The following is a 6,000-nucleotide window of genomic DNA, read 5'->3' on the forward strand; positions in this document are numbered from 1 at the left end:
AACTTAATCAAGCCGTGCGACCTGAAAATTGATAGACTGAGGATGGGGTGGAGTTCCTGGTGCATAACCTGAAAGATTATATATGCCGAATAGACGTAGAGACACTAGGTTAATTTGAAGTAGGAAAGAAGTGAAAAATGAGCAGTGCCCTCGCCGGGACTCGAACCACGGACCTCTCATACGCGCCGAGTGCGCTGGCCATTACGCCACGAAGGCATAGAAATGCGATTGTGCATGGAAGATGTATTTTATTGTTATTATATACTTTTAATTTTTTCCTGGTTCTTTTTTGCATAACTCCATAGAGCTAATGTTAATTTTGACCCCTAGAAAATGTTGTTATCGATAAGTGACTAATTTAATAACTATATAAAATTGTTCCTTGGCACTCTTAGATTAAATTATTATAACTAAATTTTCTTAGTTCTTTGTTTGTCTGTAATTCTCAATTTATTGTTTTTCTGTTTTTTTCCCGTGTATCGTAACTCTTTTCCTTTTCTAATGCATTACTACTACTGGTATCTGTCTTTTTGGAACTTCTTAATTGACTGTAAAATTGTTCTGCCGCATATTGCCATATATTGCGGGAAGCCGACTTTACAGGTATTTTTACTAGGATTTATTCATAGTATTGGAGATTCATAATTTAGTTTTTCACTCTTGTATTCGGTTTTTCACCTTGTATTGTAATCTACTATAAATATTTTTGCTACATGTACTGATTTTAATTTTTCATATATTCATTAAACTTTGATGATTAGGTATATCTATAAATTTTTACTATACTTAACATACGAAATATTATAAGTACTGGGACAACATTTTAAATTTTTTTTTTTTTTTCCCTATATGATGTATATTTATTGTAATTGCACTATATATATAATATATTTTTGTTCCATGTACTTTATATTTTTGTCTTTCATATTTATTAATTGTTGGTGTTGCTGATTACGTATATCTTGAGTTCTTATATTGTTTTGTATCATTCTCTTCTTATTGCACCTTTGATCCACTCCAGCAATGCTTGTTTTATTACTGATAGACCTAATTTTGTTATATGGCTACAACGTTGCCATTTTACTATTTTATGTTTTTAAGTCCTCTCGGTTCGTTCAATATGTAGGCATTACTTATTTTAATTTCTTCATCTTGCCATTTTATTATATATTGTACCTTGGATACTTAATACTGTGACATGTTTGAATATCATATATTGTATTGAATATTATATTGTAAATGTAATGTATTCTCTTTGTAAGTTTAGATTTTATATTTTTTTTTACTTCTATTATTTTTAATTTCTTTTATTTGCTTATATTTAATCATGTATTTATTCTCAAGTCATATTCATTGTGCTATTGCTGTACAATTTTAAGCCCTTGTATTATTTTTCTTTAATAAATGCCCGGACTTTGGTTGAGTTTGTCTGGAGGGCGCTTTTGGTCTGTTGGACTGCCTTCTGGATGGTCCGGGTTCTGGGCTTCGGTTCCGGGTGCAGGGTGCCCGTGTGATCTCATCTTTCGGCTCTAGATATTGGTGGGAACGGTGCTTATACCGATTAACCATTATGATAAAGGGACAGTGACCGTGCCCTCCGTAACCTGTAACCTATATACTTCCCCCTTTTAAATGGCGACTGGAGATTAAGGGACCCCCATCGACAGATCCTGGTGGCGGAGAATCTTCATCCACCACCTTTTTTAGTTTGGACGTCAACGTAGAGACAATAGGTAATTTTTGAAAGTAGGAGAGATGAAAAATGAGCAGTGCCCTGGCCGGGGCTCGAACCACGGACCTTTCGAATACGCGCCGAAGAATTGAGGAATGAAATGGTATAAAACTTGCACCAGTTTCATTATTAGACAATACAGACCAAGGAACGATGAGCGGTATGGTCATGGGTATCAAAATGTTGTACAAAAGACGAAGGCCATTTGGCTTATTCTTCATTTCAAGATGATGACAGTCGTAGAATAAGTTTAGTTGTATGTGCACTGCTTCCATCTGTGCTAATATATCTTTGCGGATCAGACGTTTTAAACGGAATTAGATATAACTAGCTTGCAAATGAAAATGAAGCAGCAAAGTAGACTGGAAGTGAAACTAACCTATACCTACTATGCTGTCTCAGATTTGGTGGGAAAACAATAATTGCATTTTTCCATTAATTTATCCAAAAATTAAAAAAATAAATAAACAAATGCAAGCATAAACATAAATAAGAATCTCATCATCCCGCTTTGGGGCTGCAGCAGAGTTGATCGCCTTTTGTTGTTGTTATCAGATGTAAAAAACAACTGCAAACGAAAAGTTACGGACGCCTTTAAAATCACTCAAATGAACTACAAGTTCTCCAGATGAACGAATACGATAATTTTAAAGAATAACAGCTATTTTATTAAGTTAAAATGCAGCCTTAAATTAGCATTACTAACATAAACATCATCAAAATAAGCTGAGAACAACACTGCGTTCTAAATAATGCGTGAAAAGGAGAAAAAAAAAATATTTTTCTTAACAATAATAATAATCGTTGCCATTCAACCACAAGAAAAGTAATAATAAAAGTATAAGTTGAAAAATCATAGATGAAGTAGTAGTTAAGTTTAAATAAGTTAAATAGTAGTTAAGTTCTGAAGTTGCACAATTTCGCACTTTAAGAGGAATTCTGTATCAACCGACAGACTCGTTTCGACAATGTTTGTCATCGACATAACTTGGCAAACTGCCAGTTTTCGAAAGGCCTGCCATTCGACGCCCTATAAGATCTTTAATGCGTGTGTGCGACTTACCTAATTTGCTGATTTAAATGCAATGTGGTATACTTATTAATAATTTTAATTTAATCTTTAGTGATATCCGTAACTGTGTAATTTATAATACATGGAAGTTACATGAATCTCTCGAGATTTGTAATTAACAGAGTGAAAGTATTCATAAACATTTGCATTCTTGAAATAAATAAAATATGATTCTTTAGAAATAAAATATTTTTCTTATACCATCTATCACATACTTTTGTATGGAATAATTGTTTGCACGCCCATTTCCAACCAAGTTAATATTAACCCTTTGACAACTAACGGAACATGTATGTCCCACTGAAAGTTTAAAAATGACTGCTGACATAAAAAGTACTTAGAATCTTCTCACTGTTGGGGATCCTCTTCCAATAGATGGAAAATCGAGACGACGCCGCACAAATGAGCTTAGCGAAAAGAACAAATATGAGCTGTTCATATAATAATGTTTTCCAGAATAATAGGTGTGCTTACAGTAAGTTGAACGCTACGTGTGGGACATTAACTACGGCTGTGACGGTAACCGGAAAAATGCTCACAGAATCATTCTCACAGGTATAAATGCTCACAGGAAAAAAGCTCACACAGAAAAAAAGCTCACAGGGAAAAATGCTCACTTAGAAATATGCTCACAAGGAAAAAAAGCTTACATAGATGTATGCTTACACGGAAATAAGCCCACTGATAAATAAAATACGTAGAAATATCGTTAGATTAATCAATAAGTAATCGATTTGAATATCTACGGGAATTGCTCATAGAAAAAATATTTAAATTACCAAAATATCTATGGTATATATATATATATATATATATCAAAATCTGTATAACTTATGTGTATATAAGATTATCTGTTGCTATATAAGATTATCAGTTGCTATATAAGATTAAGAAATGGGCCGTTTTGAATTAGGAAAAGTAGAAAAATTAAACAGAATATAAGTGAAAAATTATTACAATTTTAATTGTTAAAAAAATATTAGTAAATATAAGTTACACATTAAATTAGCATTGCTAACATAAACATCATCAAAATAAGATAACACTGCGTTCTAAACATTGCGTAAAAAGGAAAAAAAAAAAAGAATATTTTTCTTAACATTAATCTTTGCCATTGAACCACAGGAAAAGTAATGATAAAAGTAACTTGAAAAATCATAGGTGAAGTAGTAATTAAGTTTAAATAAGTTAAATAGTAGTTAAGTTCTGAAGTTGCACAATTTCGCTCTTTAGGAGGAATTCTGTATCAACCGACAGACTCGTTTCGACAATGTTTGTCTTATTTAGAAGAGTAAGCAAACATAAATAATTATTTTATTTAAATTACGAAAGTACCTTATTATATATAAATCACAAATATATATTTCAAAAGTTATGAATACATAAACGTGCTGAATATTAGCTAATATATGTCAATATTTAATTTTATCATCGATTTCATCATATTTTTTTACATGGTTCGCGATTAGCAAATATAAATTTTCATATTCCCCCCCCCCCTTTTTTTTTTTTTTTTTTTTTTTTTTTACTTCATTACGCCGTGTATTCACAAAAGCTAATAATAAAATCTAAAATCTATCAAAAGACTAAATCTTTTATGAGTCCGTCAAATAAAAACCACATACTGGGATGGATACAATTAAATAATGAATTTAGTACCTTATGAAAGCTTTCGTAACAATTTTTGGTTTTAGGAGATTTTCCGAAGGCTGCATCATAATGAATCCACGCTTCGATTGAAAACTGTGGTCTTCTAGAACTTTTTGGGCTCCAAACTTAAATAACTACATTCAAACACCAATTTCTATAGATACATATCAAAACTATGCAAAAATAGAGTAAAAAAAAAAAAACAAAAATTAATTGTTGGCGGTTAAAGGAATAAAAATGTCGTACAGGGGCAGTAGTATAAAATATTATAATACATGCAAAAGTTTACTATAGTTTTCATTCTTTTATATACCGCCTCTGAAAAGGTTTATGTGAGCATTTGTCCAATAATTTTTTCAAATCATCAAATAATTTTTCTTTAAACAATTCAAGTTTATGTACGATTTTCGAGATTGATTAATGTAAGGATATTTCTACGTATTTTATTTATCAGTGGGCTTATTTCCATGTGAGCATATATCCGTGTGAGCATATTTCTAAGTGAGCATTTTTCCATGTGAGCTTTTTTCTACGTGGCCATATTTCTGTGTGGGCTTTTTTCCTGGGAGCATTTATATCTGTGAGCATTTTTCCTGTGGGCTTTTTTCCTGTGGGCTTTTTTCCTGTGGGTTTTTTGCTGGGACATACATGTCCCCAGCCTTTGGCTTCAAAACCATTTGTCAAAAAAATCCTAAATGCTAAATTTACCTTATTTATCATATTTTGTCCACTTGGATAGAAAACGAGATAAAAACAATTTTTTTTTTAAATGTATAGTCAAAGTAAGAGAAACACCCAGCAAATAAATTCTGACATGCTTAAACTGAAATTATATAAATTGTGTGAATCTTGGTTAATCAATGCTTAGTTTTCTTTTACATGAAATATTATGAAGCAAATTTTTATTTTTTGTAGGTTGTACTAATACTGTCTCATTTGAAGACTTAGTACAGCTTCTCTAACGGCAGGAAACAGAGATCAGCAAATGTGACGGAAATGGTGACCATGACCATTGCATCACCTTTACCTTCTATCAACGAAGTAAGATTGGGGACCGATATAATCGTGACGCGTCTCGCGTTCGAATTTCGAGTGGCAAGCTGTGACCCAGATAAAGCGGAACTTGAAAATAAATTTCAGTAATTACTGTTGCCAAAGTTTTATTCTAATTTTCCATTACTTCTTCCCAGAGTGTCAGAACTGTTGGATTACACAGCAGACGAACTGACGGGTAAAAGTGTGTACGCACTTTGTCATGGACAGAATGCACAAAGATGAAGGAAATGTCACATTGAACGTGGTGAATAAAAGGTTTTTCTTGACTCGAATCCATTATTTCTTTACAGAAAAATATATGTAGAAAGCTATAGATTTTTGCGTATTATCAGTTAATTTGTAATTGCATTAAAATATATTTTCGAAATCTTTCTAGTTATTTTAATAGAATACAAAATGAATGAAGACAAGTTAAAACTAATACAACAAACAGCGGTTGTAATAGCGGATGCCTTCTGACCCTGCATAGTTCTGTTTCACATATGCATAA

At 32.0% G+C, this 6,000-nt stretch overlaps 1 long non-coding RNA gene across 1 annotated transcript in view; it reads left to right on the forward strand.

Moving 5' to 3' along the window:
- LOC146997024 (uncharacterized) overlaps positions 1 to 5,776 on the forward strand; it is a 53,510-nt gene extending 47,734 nt beyond the window's left edge. Inside the window, exon 3 of the long non-coding RNA XR_015040984.1 lies at positions 5,370 to 5,776. This is a non-coding gene — a long non-coding RNA (uncharacterized LOC146997024). The remainder of the gene's footprint in view (positions 1 to 5,369) is intronic.
- Positions 5,777 to 6,000: the final 224 nt, after the last annotated feature.

Source organism: Stegodyphus dumicola, chromosome 5 (assembly GCF_044657685.1).
Source record: "Stegodyphus dumicola isolate Sdum_Otavi_A_Nest chromosome 5, ASM4465768v1".
Classification (NCBI taxonomy): domain Eukaryota; kingdom Metazoa; phylum Arthropoda; class Arachnida; order Araneae; family Eresidae; genus Stegodyphus; species Stegodyphus dumicola.